The sequence below is a fragment of the Prionailurus bengalensis genome, chromosome A2 (assembly GCF_016509475.1).
Source record: "Prionailurus bengalensis isolate Pbe53 chromosome A2, Fcat_Pben_1.1_paternal_pri, whole genome shotgun sequence".
Taxonomy (NCBI): Eukaryota; Metazoa; Chordata; class Mammalia; order Carnivora; family Felidae; genus Prionailurus; species Prionailurus bengalensis.
In genome coordinates this window covers 108,266,620-108,292,439 of record NC_057348.1, presented here as the reverse complement: position 1 = coordinate 108,292,439, position 25,820 = coordinate 108,266,620, and the positions used below count along the sequence as shown (strand labels likewise).

The window sequence follows — 25,820 nt, the reverse complement described above, 5'->3', positions numbered from 1 at the left end:
GCTCCTCTCACGACCCTGGCCCTGGGCTTGACTAGGAGAGCAGACTTTTGAATTTCTGTTACAGATAGTCCCTTAAACAGCCTCTGATCTTTTTGGTCTGCTCTTTTCCTTGCTCATACCTTCCGTCTTTGATCTGATACTGATTGCAGAAAGTCTCCAGACACTGTTTCCAAACATTTTAAACTAAGGGGTGCCTGGGTGGCTTTGTCAGTTAAGTGTCCAACTTCGGCTCAGGTCAGGATCTCATGGTTCATGGGATCGAGCCCCACATTGGGCTCTGTGCTGAATGCTTGCTCAGAGCCTGGTGTCTGCTTCAGATTCTTTGTCTCCTTCTCTCTCTGCCCCTCCTCCCCTTGAACTCTGTCTCACTCTGTCTCTCAAAAATAAATAAATGTAAAAAAAAGTTTTAAACTAATTTTAAAATAAAGTTTTTTCAAGGTGTCTGGGTGGCTCAGTCAGTTAAGCGACTGACTTCAACTCAGGTCATGATCTCATAGTTTGTGAGTTCGAGCCCTGAATTGGGCTCTGTGCTGTTAGCCTGTTTCGGATTCTGTGTCTCCCTCTCTCTCTCTGCCCTACCACCCTTGCTCGCTCTTTGTTTGTCTCTCTCCAAAAATAAATGAACGTTAAAATTTTTTTTAAATAAGCTTTTTTCATTTATGCAAAATAGCCATTGATGCATGCTATTTTTAAAAATAATACGCAAAAATGTGTAGAAGAGAACTGAGTCATTTTTTTCTAAACTCCTCCCCAATCTCACACCCATTTCTCTAATAACCAGCCAACTTCCCATTCTTCCTACCTCCCCCACAAAAATAAGAACTTCACCTCAGTGACTCAGATTCAATCAGCTGCAATTTATTGACCAATGGATACATAACCCTACCTCATGCCACAGAGATTTGAAACCACTTTTAAAACAGACATTGCGGAAGTGATTTGTATGTGTCACTGAGTTCTGTAGTTTGCTCATTAAATAGGTAGAAACACACACACACACACACACACACACACACACACACACACACACAGTACTTCACCAGTTTATGTACTTTTCCCACCAAGGAAATGTTAGTGGGAGAACCAAAATTTCTGATTGAGGGTAGAGAGCCGTTCATTGAAACACTGGAGCCAGAAGGTTCGGTTGCTATATCACATGGACTGGAAGGCTGAGAGCCTTTCAGGATTTCTCTGGGGACTTGATGGGTATGAGTCATGTTGCTTTCATTTCTGTTCACTTCCACTGCCACCATTCTAACCTGAACCACTATCATCCTTCACTTGGGCAACTCTGTGCTGACCTAGCTGGTCTTCTTGATTCAGTTCTTTCTCACAGATCCGGTGTTCTCCCCAGAATAGCCAGTTCCAATGTGTTGCTTCTCCTTACTCTGACTCATAGCCTTAGATTATCTGATCTTGTCATTTTCTGTTTTCTTACCTGCTTACTATGGTTCAGCCACATTGTGTTTCTTGCTCTTTATCAACACTTTTGGCCCTTCACATACTTTGGGTCTTTATGCTTGTTTCTCTTTCCATGTGTCGTATCTTGTCCATCTAGCCAATTCTTCACTAGCCTAGCTTTTTCATATTAATCATATCCCAACTTTTAGATTACTTCATCAGAGAGTCTTTCCTGATCATTCTACCTCAAATAGTCTTATTCAAAAGCCCTCTCAGGCTTATGCTTATATTCTTTATAGCACTGTTATAATCTGTACTTTCTTTATTCATGTGAATGTCTCTATATATTTCCATTTCCCATAAAGATAGGCATGGTATCTCTCTTATCTCTATTTTCAACATGAGAGGAAGTAACACTAATTGATGGTTAATTGTTACAAAAGCAAACTAAACTCTTCTTAAAAAGAATCACAGTGGTTTATGTAAGAACCCACATCTAGCACACACAGTTGAAATGATTTTCAATTTCAAGCATATCAGCCGTTATCAAATATAAAGGATCCAAGTTTTTTGCAACTATCTCTCTTTTCCAACTGTCAACCTTGTCTGCCTCTATCCCTTTACCCACCCAGGCACCAGAGGTATTTTTGTATCATTGCAAAATCTAGCTTGGCAATACTTCAGCCAAATCTGTATTATAAAATGTCTCATCATCCAAAGTTCCTCCACCCCCAGGCTATTTACCTAGAATTAAACAGTCCATTTATTTGGTACATACTATCTCCTGCAAGGAGGCAAGCGGAAAGTCTGATTAAAGTGACCAGGAGACTTCACCCTTCCTGGGCATTACATATCTTTTTGAAAGAAACTTATTGATACAGATATTTTCCCTAATAGGAACAATATTTGGAGGTGCAATATTTGGAGGGACTTCCACGTGCCTGAGTCTTGAGCTAGAAGAAAAGGATTTAGGAACTTGACCTCTTGCATCTGAAAGATTGCCAAGATCTTGCTTAAAGCATACCAACCTACATTAATCCCTGCTGAAAGTATCATGCAAGATTTCATCTTCCTTTTAAATTAAGCATATCTTACCAGTCATCTCTTTCTGTAAGTATGATATTAGTGGGTTTGGTTTGTAAAATGCATATACTATATTAAATAATGGACTAGATGCAATATTGGATGCATATTAACATTTTATTCATATGCATTATACTTGTACAACCTTGGTGTATTTGTATCAAAATTCCACTGGCAGTGTTTTGCTTTTGATCTGTGAGCTATTAGAAAGCCTGTTACTACAGATGAAAGGAGTTAGAAAGTTCTATATCATAATGCAGTGCGATCAGTAATTCACAGAGCAGGTAATTTGCAATGACTTGCCAAGCCTTTGATTGCACCGGGTTTATGGCTATTAGCAGTTTCCCCTTTCAAATTTGTATGGTTCCATACTTCCTTTTTGACCTCTTTTTCATCATTTATGGTCCAATTTGGTAGTGAAAAAACATAACTGCTTGCTTAGTGCATGGCTGTCATTCAAACCCCAGTGACTTACCGAGCACTTTGACATTTGTGATGATGAAAAAAACATTAAGCAGGTGTACAGAACACTAACCAGGTTCCTGCAACAATGCTTTATGGGATTCACAATGTACCTCTGGGCTGTAAACTGATTCAGACTTGATTTTCTCTATCAATTTAATCTCAGTGTTCAAACTCCCATTCAAAGAAGGAGGCATAGTTTTCACTAAAATTGAAGTTAAATAAAATCTCCAATAATGATGTTAATATAGGACCTCATAGGAACAATTGGAAGGGCAATGACTGCTTGCCACTAAAATAATATGAAAGTAGGGCTCACATGTCTACTTTGAAGTCATGCAATTAGGAGTACTACTTGATACTGGACTATATAAAATTTAAGCCCTATAAAATGTCTTTAGCAATGAAAACTTACAGCTAAATGGCATGCTTTAGCCCCTTAGCTGTCTGAATTGTATGTACACCACGTGAAGGAAACATCGTATTATTTTGTGGAGGTTTTTCTTTGCACATTTCAAATTGGTCATCTGTTGTACAGGTGTGCCGCCCATCTTGGTGAGGGTTAGTCTGCCCTCATGTGCAGTGTGTCTGGGGGACATGGAAACCTGCAAGACTCAAAATAGTCCAGGTCTCCAATTAGTGTGTTTGGGGAAGCATTCAAAGTCAGGACCACTGAGCACACGGGACAAGTGGTCAGTGATTTCCCAACTGAGGACTGGTTAGGCGTCGCAGAATCTCTCATTCAGGCCCAGAATAATTTTCAGTGTAAAGCTGCTAAAATGTCACACACAGACTCGAACACACCTGACAACAAAAGAAAGACTGTCGTCAAGATCATGCATTTGCTGTCATCATTCTGACATGAAAAGAAATTATTTTTTTCAGTAATATGGAACAGACAGGCATTGCACTTTGACTTTCTGGGTGTTTAACTTATTCGGAAAAATCATTTGAAAAAATTTAAACCTAGAATAGGAAGTTTTCAATTGTTTTCTATTTGTGACTGGTGTTTTCTAGTAGAAAACATAAAAGTTGCATCCATTTCTATACAATGCAGAAATACCTTATTGCCACGGAAGCCCCTGGAACAGTAATTAGAAGTAAATTGGGAAGATACGACTGCAGATTCATGCTTACTTGTGATTCTGAAAATTTTTCACTAGAATATATGCAACTGAAGCTCAAAAGTCTATGCAAGCAGTCAGTGCATGGAAGTGACTCATAATCCTCCAAGCATTTTGTATAGAAAGTTATGTGTTTCTTTTAGCCACAATCAAGCACATGGAAGGCAGCAACATTAGTTGCTTCTTTGAATATTAAATAGCCATAGCCATGATATTGTAGTAAAATACAACCATATGATATCGACAGCTTCATTTGCCCTTACCATCTTGATATTATATTGCAACATTTTTATCTTGTTTCTGTACCTAACTTCTTCATAGGCCATGCAATGACTATGTACTCCTATTTGAGATCTTCCTCCTGACTGAATGTGTGAGTTAGATAGCAATGATATGAATGGGCCTAAGACGGGAAGTTCAATTAAAACACAAGGTGGTGGTGATGCTTTATGAGTTTTACAGAGATGGCAAGAAATTTTATATCTGCTGTGTCCTTCAAGTTGGCTGTATTTTCAGTGTAGAGTGGAAATGTTCCTGCGAAATTATTGATCTTGACTTTTACCAGGCCTGCAGTAAAGTAAAGGTAACAAATAATGTCATGCTTGAAGTTGGTGAAAAAATATTTGCAGTCATGGTTGTAAGTTGGGGTCAAACTCAGGAGCACTGAACCCAAATCCAAGAGCACCATGAATTTTTCCAGCCTCACATAATATTTTTATTTGTTTAGTTTTACTGAAGAGATTTTTAGGTTAGTTAACTAGTACTTCCTGCTAACCTGTCTTGATGTTTTACCAGGTCTAATCTAAAAACACATGCTTGTTTTGAGTACATGTGCTGACAACTGCTTAAATGCATCAGCCCTTATTTATTGCAAGCTTTGCCTGTGCTTTCATCTTTTCAAAGATTTTGCATGATCCTTTGGTGTAGTTTACTTAAAAAAATGAATAAATTGATGAGGTATAACCTTCCAGGGAAAAAAAAAAGTATAAGGATCCCATTTAAAAAGTGCAAAATATAAACCAAACCGAGAATAGTCAGAAACAGTTTACTCACATATAGAAAACTAGTACAGTTTATTTCCTTAAGAGTGCATTCAGCTGTGGCTACAGTTATGTATTTGCATTATAATGTTAAATCTTAATGAATTCCTTCCTAAATTGGAAATACCAAGGAAAATTGTCTCAGTTTATGAAATTACACTTAGCAGGTTTATTTGTTCTCTCTCAACTTGAAACCCACAAGTTTTTATTAAGGCTATGGTTCATATTTCAAATAGCAAGAAATCTTCAGGTGTCTCCCTTTTCTTTCCCCTCAAAATAAATCTACAAAGCACCTGGATTTAGAAGAACAACATAGATATATTGCCCATTAACTCTGAAAACTAGCAAGCACTTCCATGATAAAAATAAACAGTGCGTACCATAATCGATGAGGAGGCAACATCCCACGTTGTTTATTGATTCATAAGGTTAAGATTAAAGTGGGATTCTTGCCTGTGTTTATCAACAGATTTTTTTAAGCAGTGAGTGAACCTGGAATCCCACAAACCAATCAATAAAGTTTAAAAGCTTCAGTGAATCTAACCCATAACAGGTCCTTGTTTGGAGAACACGCTCAAGAAACACATGTGTCTTTAAGAGGTCTTGAAAGACTTTACACCCATGGACCATTACCATTTCCAAACACCCTGCAGCATTACCAGCCCAACATATGCTGACTGTATATCACCGTGACCCTCTCACTAAAGCTCTTTTGACTGGAGTGCTTTTAATACCCACTTTCTCAGCTGAGCTCAGGAGTGATTTGTTTTACATGCCACATTAATCCTTTCCACATTTTCTGGATGAGGCAACCACAATTCCACTTGTGAGGTGTTTCTAAAACACAGTTATAGGAATAAAGCAGCAGGGTCCCAGACTTGACAACGTCCCTCTAGGCAGCTGACAAAGTGGGCTATCGTGCCTCGGTTTAACTCTTCAAATGAGCATTTGTGCCCAGCCACTAGGGTGGGCCAGTTTTCTAGGCCAGTAGGAGGCCCCATTTATTGAAGGCAATTTACTCTCAATTAAAACGCTGTAGGAATCTTTGTAGACGTGATGCCTGATTGATACTAATGCATATTAGTAAAATTAAAATTAAGAATAAATGGAAAAGAGCCGTAGAACTGAAAATATATAAAACACAACTCAGTAAAACCAAAGAAAGTTTATACATCACACCATAATTATAGGAAAAGAGATTTAAAAAAATAAGTAAATGGGCAATTAGTGTTCAAAGCACAGCCTTTTATTATGTGGTAATTTTATAGTTTTAACTTTAAAGGCAAGTTCCCCACCCCCCAAATGTATTCCAAGACCAATGAACTTCTGTTGCATACATCCATGAACTTTTCTACATTTTTAATGTTCATCGAATATAAGTAACGTAGGTTTTCAAAATTTCAAGTTGTCAACAAGGCTAACTGATTGGACCAACCAATTGTTAAAAAAAATTGTTTTTACATGTCAGCACTTGGCTGATTTTATTAACTTGTTAGTATTATGCTCCCAATTTTATGTGCTAAAATCTAACTGTACAAGCAACTTGAGGCCTAAAATTGTGCCTTTATCCAATCCTAATTTATTGTTCTTCCCTCATAAATTTTATTTGTAGCTTCAATGGTCTGAAAAAGCAATAAATCAGAGTGAGGTGAGTTTTACATAGTTTAGATTGAGTTCCTTATTTTCACTTGAAATTAATCCAATCCGTTCCTTCTGGTCTCATTGTCATGTCGCTCATAGTGTTCCTCCAAGCAGCAGATGACTGGCGTCAAAGGCATCCCTTCTAAGTTGGTGGATATCAGTTACACATGCATAGATGATAAATCATTTACATAAATCATCATATTGGGGCACTCTCCATAAAACAGAGTTCTGTGAATAAAAAAAAAATACTCTCCTACTTTTTTCTAATCTCAAATTGTTTTCCTTAGATGATCAGGAATGTGCTTCTAAGTTTTCGTAAGAAGCATTCTAGAGGAAGGTTTTACTGAAATTTCATTGCCACTGTTGAAATCTTGGTTGCCAGAATGTGGCTGGCATAATATAGGAGCTCATTAAATATTTGAAAAATGGATGATGGATTCAAACACACCTCTTCACATTCTAAACAGCAACCCGGTTATTAACAATAACAATCTTATCCAATATTTACTTTTTTTTTTTTTTTTAATTTTTTTTTTCAACGTTTATTTATTTTGGGGACAGAGAGAGACAGAGCATGAACGGGGGAAGGGCAGAGAGAGAGGGAGACACAGAATCGGAAACAGGCTCCAGGCTCTGAGCCATCAGCCCAGAGCCCGACGCGGGGCTCGAACTCACGGACCGCGAGATCGTGACCTGGCTGAAGTCGGACGCTTAACCGACTGCGCCACCCAGGCGCCCCTCCAACATTTACTTTAACACTAGAATGCCTACCAAAAAAAGTTAGATATTCCCCATTGACTTTTTTTTTTTTTCAACGTTTATTTATTTTTGGGACAGAGAGAGACAGAGCATGAATGGGGGAGGGTCAGAGAGAGAGAGGGAGACACAGAATCGGAAACAGGCTCCAGGCTCTGAGCCATCAGCCCAGAGCCCGACGCGGGGCTCGAACTCACGGACCGCGAGATCGTGACCTGGCTGAAGTCGGACGCTTAACCGACTGTGCCACCCAGGCGCCCCATAGATATTCCCCATTGACTTTTAAAACAAAATATGATCAAGTAGAAGAAAAAGACACTGATTATAATCTCACTGTCTTTTTCTCTCTACACATACTCACATAGACATGCACATATACCACACTTACCACAGACTCTATTTAAAAAAAAGTAATGTATATTCAGATGTAAAAAGCAGAATTAATACTTAACAGAGTATTAATGCTCTGTATTAAGTACTCTGCTGCAGACAGTTAAGTACTCTACATTTAGAATATGTGTATTTCTTTAAATTTTAAAATAATATATATTTTTAGAACTTTGAAAAGTTGAGTTTAAATTAATTGACCGACAATTGAAAAAGAACTGTGAATTTCCTCTATCTGTGTTTTAAAATTGATTGTTAAAAATGACACTTAGCTTTTGGGCCTCTTGTCTCAATGTCTAGAATACATTCAAACTGAGAGACTTTCAAAGGAAAAAAATGCCTGAGTAAAAAATGAACTTGCTTACACTTTATTGCACAGGCTCTGCTTCCAGTATTTTTAAAGGAAACCTTCTAGATTGCGTTCTTTCTCTAAATTTATGTTTAACAGGATCTAGAAATCCTTGGCCAGCTTAGAAACATAAAAACATTGTTTTTTACTCTGCTTGGACATTTGCTCATTTGAATTTGGGTTCATATTTAGTTATATCCACTGGAATTGCCCATTCCTCTTTTGCCATTGGGCATTTTTTCAATCTTAACAAAACCAAGTCCATATTATAGGCCTGCTGGCCAACATTCCAGGTAAATGAATGGTTTTAAAGAAAAATGGTGCTATTTTTCAAAAGCCTGACATTTAAAAAATACAAGTCCAGAATTGAAGCCTTCAATAATTTTTCCATGCCTATATGCTACAAGAAGCAAATGGTTACACAAATGAATACATCTGGGATTATTTTCAAGCTGTTATTCCCCACCAGGGAAAATATTTAGAAATAAGTCTCAGTCTTTGTGCTGGAACTACAAAGAGGCCAGCCATCTTGATGCTTTTCCAGATCGTTTAATGATTTTCCTCATATTGTGTGGTGGCTTTACTGCCCTGTTTCGTATGCCTTCCCATTCACTGTTGGTAACCATTTATGTTGGGTGTGTTCCAATTTCCAAATCTGTTTTGTGGCATTTATAGCTTGCAGCTAATAAGGCCATTCAGTATTTTTTATATGAAATATTAAAAAATATACTTTACCATGGAAAGCTAGAGGAAATGATTCAAAATTAAAAAACAGCCCTAAAGTATGGAGTAGCCATGCCTTTAAACTGCTCAGTGAGCATGGGTGTGGTTGAGAGGTGGCATTCTGCTTCTAGAGTCCAGGAGATGCAGTGTTAGGTGTATGTGTTGTGTATATGTATTATATACGTATGTGTGTGTCTGCATACGTATGTGTAGTTCAGTAAATGTGTGTACATAAGATATGTGCAGAAGGAAGGGTATCTGTTTATCTTACCCTGCAACCTTTGACTTTATAACTTAGAGCCTACAACAGATATCTACATGTATGTGTTTATCTATCTGTACCTATCTTTCCATCTATTTGTTTATTTCTTGGTGTTATTTCCATTATCAGCTTGAATTTTAGAGGTTTTTTTTTTTGAGTTTTGCCCTCCTGTGACTTTACGTAAAATGAAAATTATTTAGAGTTTCTAAGATGCATAAATACTATATGTGTAGGAAACTAAAATCTACATACTTAACTCCAAATTGAATGGTAAGGAATTATTATTATTAAAATAGTCTTTTGGTCAATATATGTTTAAGAAAATCATGTTACTCATGCTTTTATTGCCTCTTTCAATCCAATCTAAATGAGATATTTAACATAGACTTCCTTACTTGTATATATTAGATTCAGTTCATAAGTTACTTTGAGTTCCTATACCATACCAAATTTTATACTTAATTTTTTCTTCAACTCACAAAGTACAAGTGATTAAAGGTTTTAATTATGACCAAAGTCTGAAAGAAGATAAAATCTTCTGAAAACGTAATTGACTCTTTTAATATTATCTCTGTGAATTTCAGCTTCAGTGTCATAATATCATATGGGAATAAGTTTTTCATGAGAGAATACAAGCTCTCAGTGTTTAAGAGTGCACAAATAATGCATAAGATGGAAGTGGGTTGCTTAGTGATGATGTGGCTCATCTATTTCTATAGTTCTGCAAAAGAAAAAAATTCTCAACTGTAACCACAGAGATGAGGATGAACAATCTTGTCCTTAAGAACTATTTTTAGGTTATTGAATGAGGGAAAACCGCCACTTACAGGATATGGGCACTGATGAAAGTGTTTGTATTTCTTAGGCCTACAGAGAGAAAAGCTAATTTCTGTAAAAATCATGTGGAGTGTTCCTACCCTTTAATATCACCTGTATGAGTGGTGTCATTTGTGCAAAAAGGCAATATTTGAACTCTTGGGTATTTATATTTTTACAAGAATGACATTGAATTAATATATTTACATATAGATTAAGTTTCATTTGCCTTTTTGCGAAGAAGACAGTATATTTAATTTCACCAAGACATGCTTCATATTAACAATTCGTGTAGACATCTAAAAACTTAGGTAGTTTTGAATTATCAATAATATATTCTTATTTTGTAATTTTAAGACTACTAAGTGATTGTTTGAAAGGATTTATCAATAGGAGAGCAGAAATTTAGAGAACTTCCTTAATCTTACCCTTAAAATATATCCAAGTTTATATCAATATTTTTATATGCAGCATATATGTGTTAACAGATTCATGTTATTTCTGATTTTTTACATGTGTACACCAATAGGCTATACACTAATAGTTCATATTATTATGTAAATGGTATTATTAATTTACAAAAACTAATGGAATTTTAGATCCTGTCCTACAACCTCTTCGTTTTGCTTAATAATTCATGGATCACTTTCTCTGCCAGTACACAGAGATATGCACCAATATTTTTAATATTGTACTGTACGCTCTTAAATAATAAATCATAATTCATTTAACTAATTCATTATTGATAAAATATTTAGATTGTTTCCAGATTTTAACTGTTAGGGACAGTTCTTCAATAGGCATCCCCTCATAAACAGTTAAGCGTAATTGGGCTTATATATAATATAATACTGTGTGCATGTATATGTATGCACACACACACACATACAGAGAGAGATTGTACGTATGTAATTAAACTTATGATGGTTCCAAAAAATTCTCATAATTTACATTGCCAAAAAATTGTCCAGAGGATGCACGTTTTTTTTTTTTAATTTTTTTTCAACGTTTATTTATTTTTGGGACAGAGAGAGACAGAACATGAACGGGGGAGGGGCAGAGAGAGAGGGAGACACAGAATCGGAAACAGGCTCCAGGCTCTGAGCCATCAGCCCAGAGCCCGACGCGGGGCTCGAACTCACGGACCGCAAGATCGTGACCTGGCTGAAGTCGGACGCTTAACCGACTGCGCCACCCAGGCGCCCCAGAGAATGCACGTTTTAACCCTTCTATACAAACATGAATATTAGCACGATTTCTTTCTTCTTTCTTTTCCTTAAAAAAAATAATACAAATAGTATGTGCTAATGTACAAATCTCTTAGCCATACATGACTATATATAATATTAAAAAGCAATTTTTACTGTCTTCTCCACTGGTCTTTACGTCCTCTCTCCTCCTGGTCACACACCAATCTCACTCCCCTATCTATTGCTATAGTCTCTCCGTATTTCTAAAAAATCTCAGTGTGGGCATGTGTTCTTAACATAAATACTACTTGTTGGTCACAAGTAGGATCTTACTTTATATTTGACTCTACAATACCCTTTTCTGCACCTGCAAATATATCATGCATGTCCATTTTTTAATGACTTCATATTATGTAGTTTGTATGCTAATTTATTCTTCCCCTTTTGAAAATATTTATGCTGTTTTCAGGTTTTCCCTACTACAAAAACTACTCATATCAACCTCACACAGAAATCTTTGCCACTTGTGTATTTGTGAAGAATTGATATGTAGAATTGGAATTATGGAATCAAAAATAGGCAAAACTAAAATTTTGATAAATACTGCCAATTGCCTTATTCATCATTTAAAAATAATTGTCAGCAATATGGTAATAATATTTCACTGTTTCTAGTCATAATTTTCTTGTATTATTGAGGTGAAGAAACTGATTGTATGTTTTTAGGGCATTGGATACCTTTGACTCTAAAATGTCAGTTGGGGGAATTTGCTAAATTTTCTTTTGTGTTGATCTTTGCTTACTTTATGATTCATAGGACTTTATTTTATATTGGAATTATCACTCATTTGACTCTCATATTTTTGTCTTTCTGTTCTGTTAAGGGTTTTCCTTTTTTTCTTTACAGTTTTTGATTTTATGTTTTAAAACTTACTAAATTTTTCCTTTTGTGACTTTTGAATTTTGCAACATACTTAGAAAAGCTTCCCTACCTCAAAATGAAAGATATTTATATATTATTTCTTACAATATGTTGGTTGTTTTTTACATGCATAACACTTTGAAGTCCATTTGGAATTTATTTTAGTGCAAGTAAAGTAGCTGTCCAGGTTTATTTTCCATGTGTTTTTTTTTCCCAAATTATAAGCTATTTGGCCCAATACTACTTGATGAATGATCTAGACTATGTAGATATGCCAACTTTTACATATATTATTTTCCCATGCACATTCGCATCTATTTTTAGATTCTCTCTTTTGTGCCATTGATATGTTTGTTTCCACATCAATATCAAATGTTTCTAATCACTTTAACTTTGTAATAAAATTTAATGCTGTGTAGGACTAGGTCACTCGCATTATTTGTATTTCAAAGAATTTTCTTAGCTTTATTCATGTTTGATTTGAGACCAAAGAAAAAGAAATGTTGCTTTCATTGGTAATGTGCTGAATTTTCACATTAATTTAGGAAGTGTTACTATTTTAAAATAGTTTGAAAATTACTATCCAGTAATATGATATATACTCCATTAATTTTTTTTAAGTTTTTTTTCTTTTAAGTTTAGAGAGAGCAAAAGTGTGAGTAATGAAGGGACAGAGACAGAGAGAATCCCAAGGAGCCTCTGAGCTGTCACCACAGAGCTCCATGCGGGGCTTGATCCCATAAGCCCCAAGATCAGGACGTGAGCTGAAATCAAGAGTTGGAGGCTTAACCGACTGAGCCACTTAGGCACCCTAATGACCCTTAGTAAGTTTTATAATCATATTTATCTTGATATTAACCATTACTTTTAAAGTTTTCTTACAGACATGTTATGTTCCTATTGATTTGTAAATGGGATATACATTTTATATGTGATACTTTTGGTAAAGAAAAATAATTTATCTGCAAAGAAATATGTTAAAATTTCTAATAATTTATGCAGTAGTTATTTTGCTTTTCTGAAGAAATGTCATATAATCTACAAAAAATTAAAATTTTGTTTCTTATATACCTATATGTATGTGTGTGTATGTGTGTGTGTGTGTGTGTATATATATATATATATATATATATATATATATATTTACTAATGTGTTGACTACTTATGGAATAATTAAATAATAGTGGTGATAACTGATACCCTTATCTTAATTCTAACTATGATGCTTACTTTTGTGTGTCAGCTTAACTATGATAATGGATACCCAGATAGCTGGCAAAACATTCTTTCTGGGAGGGTCTCTGACAGTGTTTCTGGAAAAAAAGTAGCATTTGAGTTGTAGACTTAGTAAAGAAGATCTGCCCTCAACAATATAGGCAGCAGCATCCAATGCATTGAAGGCTTGAATAGAACAAAAAGTCAGAGAAAAGGTGAATTCTCTTTCTCTTATTGAACTGGGATGTTCATCTTCTTGTGCTGTTGGGCATTTTAGCTCCTGGTTCTTAGGCTTTTGGACTCTGGGACTTATACTGTTTGTTTATACCTGATTTTCAGGCCTTCAACCTTGGCCTGAATTATATCTCTGGCTTTCCTGGTTCTCCAGTTTGCAGACAGCAGATTGTGAGACTTGACCTCCATAACCTCGTGAGTTAATTCTTATAATAAATCTCCTCCTATATGCCTATATATATTCTCTTGGTTCTGTTTATCTAGAGAACCCTATGAAAACACTAATTTTAATACAAATTAAATAGTGTTTTATTCTAAAGTATATTCTTCTTATTGGTTTATCATAGAAAAAATTTAATATTACTACAGAACTATCCATATATTGCTGACATATTCGTGAATATTGAATTTTATTAGGTGATTACCCATTTATATTGAGATAGATGTGCCATTTTCATCATTTAATCTATTAATTGGTGAGTTTAATTTCCTAATACTAAATATAATTGTTTAGATTATATTTCCTAATACTAAATATAATTGTTTTTCATTAAAGAAAAGTAAGTATAAATTAAAAGTTTTAAATTGTTGGATTTTTATATGCATTACTTTATTGTCCTCATATTGCAAATTAGATTGGAATGTGATATTTTTGTCATACACTGTTAGTTTGAATAGCCTAAGTTAGATTAGAATGAAATTTTCTTTTTTATGCTATTTTAAAAAATGACAATATGTACTTATTTTGTGTTTTGATCTGTTTTCTTGGCAAAGTATTTTGTTTTATTGTTTTTCCTGAGAATTTCTACAAATTTACCAATGAAATTGTACCTGGCCTCCTTGTGAAATAATTCTTGACATGGGATCAAGAGCAAGAAGATTCAACTCAAAGAGGTATTACTGAGAAGTGAAAGAAAGAAAGAAAGAAAGAAAGAAAGAAAGAAAGAAAGAAAGAAAGAAAGAAAGAAAGAAAGAAAGAAAATGATGTTGGATTATACACAGTATTGCTCGAATAGCAGATGGAGAGCAAATTATGGAAGTTTATGCCACAATAATAGTTTTGAACATCTTACAGATAGCGTAGAGTCATTTAAAAGTTTTAACATTAGCAGGGCGCCTGGGTGGCTCAGTTGGTTGAGCGACCGACTTCAGCTCAGGTCATGATCTTGCAGTTTGTGAGTTCAAGCCCAACGTCGGGCTCTGTGCTGACATCTCAGAGCCTGGAGCCTACTTCAGATTCTGTGTCTCCCCCTCTCTCTACCCCTCCCCTGCTCACTCTCTGTGTCTCTCTGTCTCTCAATAATAAATAAATGTTATAAAAAATTTAAAAAAATAACATTAGCATTTAACAATTAAAGCATTCATTTAGATTGATAATGGACTATATAGAAAGTGACTTGACAGAGAAACAGTGGACAGTATCTCAGGACATTGGGTGGCTTCATGAGGGCACATAGTAGTGGCATGAAGGATAGAGGTGAGAAGATGGATTCAAAAGGCATGATTGATAGGTACAGAGGTTAAAGAGAAAGATGAGAGGGAGAATAAAGGAACTCAGCTTAAGTGACAGACACAATAGACAACACAAAGCCAGGCACTGTGTTGGGTTATGGGAAAATGACATGCCTCCCTCACTTATGGAGCTCCTCATCTAGTAGTGAGAGAAATACTAGAAGGTGCATTTCTGTAATTTAATATGGCTAGGATTTCAGCAATAATTATTCAGCCATAAGTGTCCCAGATGGTATTTATGAATCCTGCTTTGTTACTGTCCAGGGCCAGAGGTGTGGAACAGTAAGGTGCATGCAGGAACCTGGTCAGACATGGTCAAACACTGGATGTCCTTAGGGAGATGAGTGGCAATGTGACTGGCATATAGGAGAGGAAGGAAATTGTGTTGAGTTTGGGGGATGTTCAGAAGACAGTTGAATCCTTCTCTAAATATGGGCTAGCAATATGAATATCATCTCTTGATCTCTTTTCAGTTTCACAGTTTTTCAGACTTTAAAAGTAAAAGACAGGTTACAGAATGGGAGAAGATATTTATAACAACATATTTGATAAAGGGTTGGTATCCAAAATCTCTTAAGAACTTATTAAAGCAACACCCAAAAAACAAATAACCCAGTGAAGAAATGGGCAAAAGACATGAATAGACACTTTTCCAAAGAAGATATCCAGATGGCTAACAGACACATGAAAAGATGTTCAACCTCACTTATCATCAGGGAAATATAAATCAAAACCACAGTGAGATAAACCTGTCAGAATGGCTAAAATTAACAACTCAGGAAACAATAGGTATTGGCAAGGATGTGGAGAAAGGCGAATCCTCTTGTACTATTGGTGAGAATGTAAACTAGTGTAGCCACTCTGCAGAACAGTATGGAAGTTCCTCAAAAACTAAAAATAGAACTGCCCTACCTTACAGCAATTGCATTATTAGATATTTACCCAAAGAATACAAAAATACAGATTTGAAGGGGTACATGCACCCCAGTGTTTATAGCAGCATTATCAACAATAGCCAAACTGTGGGGAGAGCCCAAATTGTCCATCAACTGATAAATGGATAAAGTTTTGTGTACACACACACACACACACACACACACACATATACACATACATACACATACATGCATACATACAAACAATGAATATTACTCAGCCATCCAAAAGAATGAAATCTTGCTGTTTGCAATGACATGGATACAGTTAGAATGTATTAGGCTAAGCAAAATAAGTCAATCAGAGAAAGACAAATGCCATGTGATCTCACTCATTTGTGGAATTTAAGAAACAAAACAGATGAACATATGGAAAGTTGGGTGGGGGGAAGAGAAAAAAGGAAACATACCACCAGAGACCCTTATTTTAAAAATTTTTTTTTTAATGTTTATTTATTTTTGAGAGAGACAGAGACAGAGCGTGAGTGGGAAAGGGACAGAGAGAGGGGGAGACACAGAATCCGAAGCAGACTCCAGGCTCTGAGCTGTCAGCACAGAGCCCTACGTGGGGCCCAAACTCACGGACAGGGAGATCATGACCTGAGCCAAAGTCAGACGCTCAACCGACTGAGCCACCCAGGTGCCTCGAGAGACTCTTAATGATAGAGAACAAACTCTGATTTGACATAGGGAGGTAGGTGAGAGATGGACTAGGTGAACGATGGGTCCTAAGGAGGGCACTCGTGGTTGAGCACTGAGTGTTGTATGTGAGTGATGAATCACTGAATTTTACTCTTAAAACCAAAATTGCCCTGTATGTTAACTCAAATTTATTTATTTTCAATTTTTTAAAGTTTATTTCTTTTTGAGAGAGAGAGAGTATGTGTGTGAATGAGTGGGGGAAGGGCAGAGAAAGAGAAAGAGAGAATCTCAAGCAGGCTCCATGCTGTCAGCACAGAACCCGTTCAAGGCTTGGTCTCAGGGACTGTGAGATCACGATCTGATCAGAAACCAAGAGTTGGACGTTTAAATGACTGAAACACCCAAGCACCCCAACTAACTATAATTTAAATGAAAAAAGATAATAGTTTACTCCCATCCTTTGAAAGGTAGTATTCTTAGCAGGATCCTGGCTGCACCGTGTAATAAACCATAATACAAATTCTATTGGTGAAATGTATGAATATTCATAGGACATGAGGTAAGTATAGGCTATTTTGTAATTTCAGGTAATGTTTTGCCACCAGTGACTTTTGTAGAGAAAAAGGAGGTTTAGGGATTTCAGGATGACACATAAGGGATTATGGACTTGTATATCCCCTTGGGAATAATACATTTTAATGATGTTTGGACTAGTGTCAATGGATGAAGTTATCCACATAGGAAAATGAATTAGAGAATAAAGAAGTGTTAGTGGACAAAAACTAAGGAAAATTATCTTTCAAAGGAAGTTTATCCATTGAAGAAAGTCTAGAGGGATAAGCCTGACATGTTAAAGTGGGACATTTTAAGAAGGAAATGTCAACCAGATCAAGTGTGAGCCAACAACAGCCAGCCATATGAACGAGGAAATATAGGCATTTATAAACATGGTGATGAAAAGAAATCTAAAAAACAGGATGTTGTAAAAAGCACCCAGGAGGCTGCTTTAGGGTGGATGACCTGAATGTCATAGAGGCGTACTCACCAGAGAGAGAGGCTTGTTCTAGGTAGGGGTTCTAGATGTTTTTATGTTATAAACTGGACTTCTGTGGCATTCTTTAGAAGTTTACAGAGTAAAAATATTTGTAAATAAATGGAAAAATTTATAGAATTGTAAGTTAAATCTATTATATTGAAATATGTCAAATATGTTGAACATGCATTTTTAATGTAATATATGCATTAATTAAATTATTAAATATTAAGAGATAGAGGCAGGTCTAATACCTCAAAATATTAAAATCATGTATAAAAATACTAGTTCAAGATATATATAATAACTATAATATCATATGAAAATATCTATGATTCTATTCATGACACAGTAATAGGTATTGCCTAATACAACTGTGGAACATAATTGATGGAAATGGTAAATAGAGATGTAAAAATGTTCCTATCCAAGTTCATATACTACCAGTCCAAAGAAAAATTTGGTGATTGTGGAGATTTAAATAAGTTTTCTAAGAAAGAAGCACAAAACTCGCTATTCTGTAACAAAACTCTGAATTCTCTAGCTAGCATCTTCAGCACTTAAGACTGATGTTCTAATACATCTTCTAGGTGACATGGAAGGCTATTGTGATTTTTAGCGGGGCTCAAAGCTGGAAAGGGAATAATATGGTGTAATCACAGTGTCTCTTGAGCCATATTGTACTGTGATACCAGGATTATGTGCATTGGGAGAATGAAAACGTAGCCCCTGTGGTAATATGAGACCAGAGGCATCACTGGTGGAAATATTAAAACATAGACCCCCGGGTTTCTGGAACAAGGCCGCATTATTTATTGTAATGAACTGCATACCTACTGAAAGCCAGCTCCTGGTATGCAGCTGGGCCCTGGCAGGAATTGAGCTTCTGACCTGGTGGCATCCAGTGATTAAATAGCCAGAGATGGCCACCATGTACTGAGTCCTCTAAGATTATTTAAGTAATACGATCAGATGGAAGCCAACAGCTGTAAGATGGAAATGATACATCCAGGGTCAGGAGTAAGGAGAGATAATAAATTGCATAAGCTAGTGGCCCAGACAATCCCTTCCACCACACCATGTTATCTACCACTCCTGTAGCAGCACATCTCCCCCAAGTCACACCTACTGCAGTGTTGAAGTTCACTTATAAACAGGTGATGGAAGAGAATGCCCCTCAGTCATGAGTTCACTAAAGGGTTGGTATGTTATGATGTTAGGTGAAAACATGGATGAATCACACCTCCAAGCAGAGGTTTCCCTGGAAGGCAGTGGTGTAGGAAAACTCTTCAATAAGTAAAGCTGGAAGTATTGTATTTGGCATTCACTTTGTGTGGAAAGAGAAATACCTCATGGTCACATGAACTCATCAATAGTGGCAATAGCTGGTTAGTCAGGGACATAGAAAAGGAAGAATGTAAAATTGGGGACCAAGAGGTCTGGAGAAGTGACCTGCATTTGGACCTATGAAACAAACACAAAATGTGAAGATCTTTGATTGGTATGTCAGTATCTCTGAGAGAAAACACACATTGTCCACAGAAGGGAGCAACCAAATTGATACAGTGACTTGGCCAGTAGACATCACCCAACCTCCATGATAATCCACCCTAGTGCTGGCACTATGGACAATGAAGAATGTAGTCATGGGGGCTCTGCATAGGCACTGACTTACCAGTGCTAATCTAGTGACTTTCCCTGTTGAATATGCAAATTGTCAGCAAAGAAATCAATCCTGGCCCCTAGTACATGGCTGTTCCTTGAAGAGTACAGTCAGCTTCTTGGTGGACTACATTGGACCCTTCCACTCTGAAAGAATCGCAATTCATATTCTCTGTAATTGACACTTATTCTTGCTATGGGATTGACTTTCATGCCAACAGAGCTTTCTCTAGACCCACTATCTGAGGGCTTGCAGAGTGGTTTTATTCACAAATAAAACTAATATTGGTAAGTATATCAAAGGAAGTGTGGCAGTGGAAAAATGACCAAGAGATCCGTGGTTCTTTTCCAGTCACTAGCCTCAGAACACAGTATCTTGACCTCTTAAAGATGTGGCTGAGGCACAAGTTTGAAATTATGTCCTGCAAGAATCCTCCTCCAGGACTACGTTATTCTCAGGGTTGAGTGTATACTCTAAATGAAACACTATTATTTGAGGTTTTGTCTTCAAAGAGAATACATGAACTTGGGAACCAAGTAGCTGAAGTACAAATATTCCCACTTACCATCACTCCCAGTGACATACTTGGGGTCCTTGTACTTCTCATTGCCACAAATTTAGGGTTCTGTGAATTGAGAGGTTATGGTTCTCAAAGGAGAATTCTTCCATCAGTGTACACAGTAATAGTCCCTTGGAATTCTATGATATACCTATCAGTCACTTACTTCAGGCTCCTTATGCCAAAGACCATGAAGAAAGCAAATGAGTCACAGTACTGGTAGGAATAATTGACATCAATCTTTAAGAAAAGATAGAACATCTGCTACATGAAGATTCAGAAAATGTTTGGTTTATTCTGGGTTTATTTAGTGAGTCATCTTTTGGAGAGTAATTAATACTCTTGTCCCCTCCTCTACCACCTGTTTTAGACGCCCTCATGATCAACTAGTAGTTGTCACACTCTAGGTTACTTTCCTCATGGAATGATCCAGAACTTTATCCCTGTGGGATTTGAGGGGAGGAAATTTTGCCCTGTGATTTCCAAAGATAGATCTTTTGCAGAACGTGAATCATATAGGTATGAGAAGAACATAACAATCTCTGGGTAAAATAAGAATCACTATGAGGATGGCTCCAGCTAATATCATGTTTGTAATGGCATTTATTAATAGAATTAAGCCATTTTATTTTTTTCTGGTAATCGCTGGTAGCCAGGAAAAATAACAAAGTAACTAGTTAGAATGAATCAGAGATAGAAATTGACATTCTAAAGAGTACAACACAAAGATAGTCAAGGGGCAAGGAATTTGAGGGTAGTATGAGGACAAATCATGGAACCCATTTTAAGTAGGGAAGAAATTAAGTATGGATTGGAAAAGAAAGTTAAGAGAAAGAGATAAAGGAACTGAAAATCTAAGAAATGTGTTGAGTTATGTAAGAGACTGGGACTGAGAAGCGAATTAAAAGTTGTCACTGGAAAATATAAAGAGAGGCAAAATAGAATACTTGCACAGCAAATAATGGACAAAATTGATGACAGAGAATATTCTTAGGCATCTTAATAAATATGTAATGTGACTTATCTATGTTCGTCTTCAGTGGTAAGATAAAGAAGGTAAATTGCCTTGTGTTATTGATATTAGAAGTAATTTTGGTTTAAACTACTTTTACATATGTAAGTCTAAGTTAGATAAATGCATTGGGAAAAATAATGTATTGTTGGCCTTTCATTTTTGTTTTAAATTCAAGACAAGATGGGAAGCTCTTAAAAATAAATCATGTCTTAGAGTTTTACTGAAAACACCAAAATTCGTTTATGACATCAGGTTCCCTCATACTAGAGTAGGTCAGGTTTGGTTTCCTTAATTTAAAATAGATTCTCAGCATTAATCAAAGGAGATCAGGTACTTTCCCTAGAGTTTGTTTCTACATATAATGGATACACTTACTGAAATTACATCATGTAATATTCTCCAAAACTGTCAAATGACAGCTTAAAAAACTAGTTGTTTGTGGGGTGCCTGGGTTGTTCAGTTGGTTAAGTGTCTGACTTTGGCTCAGATCATGATCTCACAGTTCGTAAGTTTGAGTCCTGAGTCCAGTCTGAGTTCACAGCTTTGATCTTAGAACCTGCTTTAGATTCTGTCTCCCTCTCTCTCTTCCTTCCCTGCTTTCCTGCTCTCTCTCTCCCAAAAATAGATAAGTAAACATTAAAAAAATAGTTGTTTATTATGTTCCCAACTAAACATGAGATAAATTGATACAATCTTTATTTCATGTCATCAATTAATGGAGGTTATTATGGAGAGTATCCTAAAGAAGTGTTTTTTTTTTCCAGGTCATAAGTAAACATCATAGTTTTATATGCTGATTTATGTTTTTTTACAGCAAAGTCTCGATCTTTTTAAAATTCAAATATAATTGATGTACATTATATTAGTTTCAGGTGTATATAATTATTTCATATTTGTATATATTTTTAAATGATGACAATAAGTTCACATCCATCACCACATATATTTACAAAAAGCACTTTTTCTTGTGATGAGAACTTTTAAGGTTTACTCTCTTACCAGCTTTCAAACATGCACTACAGTGTTATTAACTTTAGTTCCAATGCTGTACATCACACTGCCATGATTTACTTATTTTATAATTGGAATTTTGTACCTTTTGACTCCCTTCATCCATTTTATCCACCCCCAGCCCACCTCTGGCAACCACCAGTCTGTTTTCAGTATCTAGGGCAAAGTCTCTACTTTCATAGATTTTTAACTAGCAGTACCTATCCATTTGTGATGACTTTTATTTTAAATATTTTATTTATTTTTAAATGTTTACTTATTTTTGAAAGAGAGAGAGAGAGAGAGACAGAACATGAGCGGGGGAGGGGCAGAGAGAGAGAGGGAGACAGAATCTGAATCAGGCTCCAGGCTTTGAGCTGTCAGCACAGAGACTGAGGGGGGCTCTAACTCACCAACCACTAGAGCATGACCTGAACTGACACTTAAGTGACTGAGCCACCCAGGAGCCCCAAATATTTTATCTTTAAGTAATCTAAACACCTAAGGTGGGGCTTGAATTTACAATCCTGAGATCAAGAGTGTCATGTTCTACTTAACTAAGCCAGACTTTTTATCTGATGACCTTATCTCTTAACTGTGTCAATCTAAGCACATCCTTACCACCAGGGAAATTTAATAGGCCAGTCTACACATCCCCTTGGTATATAATCCCAAGAATGTATTATAGGCTTTGAGGTTTGTGCTTCCTATCCTTAAATATGTTGGCACTCAAAGCTGCTTAAACAAGCATCAACAAAGGTGCCTGTCTTCTTTGAAGTTATTTTCTGCGGAAATCACAGTCACTGACCAAATGATTTGGGAAGATTAAATTGTGCTTATTTTATGGCATTCTAAAACAGCAGGGTTAAATACTGGGCCAGCTGCCAGCCACTCAACACCCACACTTTCATGTTTGGCTGCCAGATATAGCCACACGAATTATTCTGGAGCAGAAATGTGCAATGGCGCCATTCTGGAGAGCAGAAATTCGTTTTTAAGTTTAATGCTTTGATGAATGGATAATTCAAATAGTATTCATTTTTACATTCATAAAAAGGACCTTTTAAAATTAGATTGGGTCTTGGTTGCTGGAGGTAGTTTTCCGCTTTCTTTTGGAGGAAAGATACCTCCTGCACTAGTTGAATTCCCTCTTTCTCTATTCCAGAAAATATGAGGTTCCTTTCTCCAAATCTCTCAAAAATCAGGATATATATACTAAGCCATTTTATTGATAAGGAAAGTGTATATATAAATAGATAAGTACACATATATGTATATGGAACACATTTAAAATATTAATGTAATGTGTGAGAAATATAAAGGCATCAAATGCCTTTGCTTACCTAATTTATTCTATGTTAATTTACACTGGAAACATGTTTTTCTCTAAATTCTGCCAGAATCACCAGGCTGAGGTATGGCTGTACATTCCTCTCAGACATCTTGAAGGCAGGATACAACAGTTTCACAGGGGGCCTCTCATTGGGGGCCTATGGAGATCTCTGTATGGAGAACTTACGGAGAAGAATCATAACCTCACACTCAAAGCTCATGGTCTAGAGACACATAGGCAAATTCTTATAAATAATATAAATGATTTAAAAATATCATAAGTGCAAAAAAATAAATAAAAATATAAGTACAACCATAAGATGCCTAAGACAAGTATATACTCCAGGAAATAGTGAAATGTTGCAGAGAAGCAAATCTGAGAGTTTTCAGACAAAAGGAACAACTTTTTCCAAGAAGAAAAAAAAAAAGAGGTTGAGGAGCACTTTTTTTGGAGAAGGTAGGTCTTGACCTGGACTTAGAGAATCCTGGAGGTTGCTCCAGATGTAGAAGAGCCATACCTTATCATAGAGAAGTACTTTCTGTAAAAACAGAGAGATGGGTGTCCATAGCTTGTGTAGGAGCTACCATAATGGATTGCCTAAATGGGTTGAGTTATTTTGGTTTCTTGCTTCTTTTCTTTAAGAGATATCACAGGACTTACCTTGGCAGTGCAATCACCAACACAGACAAGAGGAAAAAAAAATCAGTGGATTGGGGAGAGTTTGGAGAGGAGAGTCAAATGAGTGATGAAGTCAATTTTAGTTTGAATTCAAAGAAACCGAACAAAAATGAATGGGAAAAAAATTACATCATGTGCTTCATGACCTCTTAAAATGGGTTGCATTGAAAAGGTAAGATACAATACCTTGCACACTTTGGTTCAGTTAGTATTAAAATTAAAACGTTCTGACAAACTTTTTATCATTTTTAAGTCATTCTGGTGGCAATATTTGGTTTCAAGATTAAATAGCATTTGTGCTCCGTACAATTTTTCTCTTCCCTTCATTCTAGGCAGACAGCTGATCTTTGTTATTCTTCTCCTTGGAGGTCTTTGCAGGGAAGCAAATAGAAACTTCATGATGTAGACTTCTCCTAGGATCAGTGAAAGTACATTGTTGGGGTCTTGTGGAGGCAGAAGAGAGGGGTGTGCTTTTGAGAAGCAGAAAAATATGGGGGTATTAGTATGACTCAAGAGAGAGGTTAAAGATCCATTGGTCACACAAGTCCCTGGAGCTTCCCTGAGAAGAATATTTCCAGCTTTTTCAAACATGCCTAAAAAGGGGCATCACGGCTCCTGAAGGCAGAGGACATCAGTCCTCTGGAGGGCAGCAATGTCAACTGTGACATGTGACTCAGAACAATTTCCCATTTTGTTAACATTGGGACTTTTGTACTACTCTGGGTAGGGAGACCCCCAGGAAAACTGAAATGGAGTCTTCCTCAACGTCCTTACAGGATGGGAACTCAGTTGTGAGATTAGTTTGATTACATAAAAAACAGAAACCTAATATTGTTGCATTAGGATTTTTTTAAGGTTTGTCAATGAAAATTGGTAAGTTGGAGAATGAAAGATCCAAGGTTCTAGATTTATTTCCAGTTCTTTCTTCCACCTATCCACAGACATAGTATAACCTCTCCAAATTTCTTTGGGTTTTGGAATTTGTGTTCTAATACTCTGCTATATCAAGGATTGAGTGGTGGCATAGTTCAAAGTCTTACCTATTGGCCTATAGTTTTTAAATCCTGATTTACTTTGAGAGAGAAAGAGAGTGTGGTTGACTGGGGTAGGGTCAGAGGGAGAGGGAAAGAGAGAATCCCAAGCAGGCTTTCCGCTGTCAGTGCAGAGCCTGTTGCCTGGGCTTGATCTTATAAACTGTGAGATCATGACCGGAGCCGAAATCAAGAGTTAGATACTCAACCTACTGATTCACCCAGGTGCTACAGGTGGGCAATTTCTGATGTTATGTTAGTTCCCAGCATTTTTCCACATTGTCAATGAGGTAGATGCGCAACAATTTACCAGAGGAGGGGCACCAGGCTGGCTCAGTTGGAGGAGCGTGTGGCTCTTGATCTAGGGGTCTTGGGTTAGAGCCCCACATGAGGTGTAGAGATTAGTTAAAATAAATTTTAAAAAACTTAAAAAAAAAGAACACCTTCCCAGAGGAAATTCAATTCTTGCTCAAGTTCTTTTTTTTTTTTTTTTAATTTTTTTTTTCAACGTTTATTTATTTTTGGGACAGAGAGAGACAGAGCATGAACGGGGGAGGGGCAGAGAGAGAGGGAGACACAGAATTGGAAACAGGCTCCAGGCTCTGACCCATCAGCCCAGAGCCCGACACCGGGGCTCGAACTCACGGACCGCGAGATCGTGACCTGGCTGAAGTCGGACGCTTAACCGACTGCGCCACCCAGGCGCCCCTCTTGCTCAAGTTCTGAGTAGCATCGTCTTGCAGAATGGTTGAACATTTCTCATATTGGATCTGATGTCACATGAGATGCTGGCAACAACAAATTCTCTTTCTGAGCAGAAAA

At 36.6% G+C, this 25,820-nt stretch overlaps 1 long non-coding RNA gene across 1 annotated transcript; it reads left to right on the top strand.

The window, feature by feature from the left end:
• Positions 1 to 1,757: 1,757 nt before the first annotated feature.
• Positions 1,758 to 25,001, top strand: LOC122487953. The gene is made up of 4 exons (XR_006298518.1): positions 1,758 to 2,511; positions 13,713 to 13,802; positions 14,382 to 14,501; positions 23,932 to 25,001. It is a non-coding gene; the product is annotated as an uncharacterized LOC122487953 (long non-coding RNA).
• Positions 25,002 to 25,820: the final 819 nt, after the last annotated feature.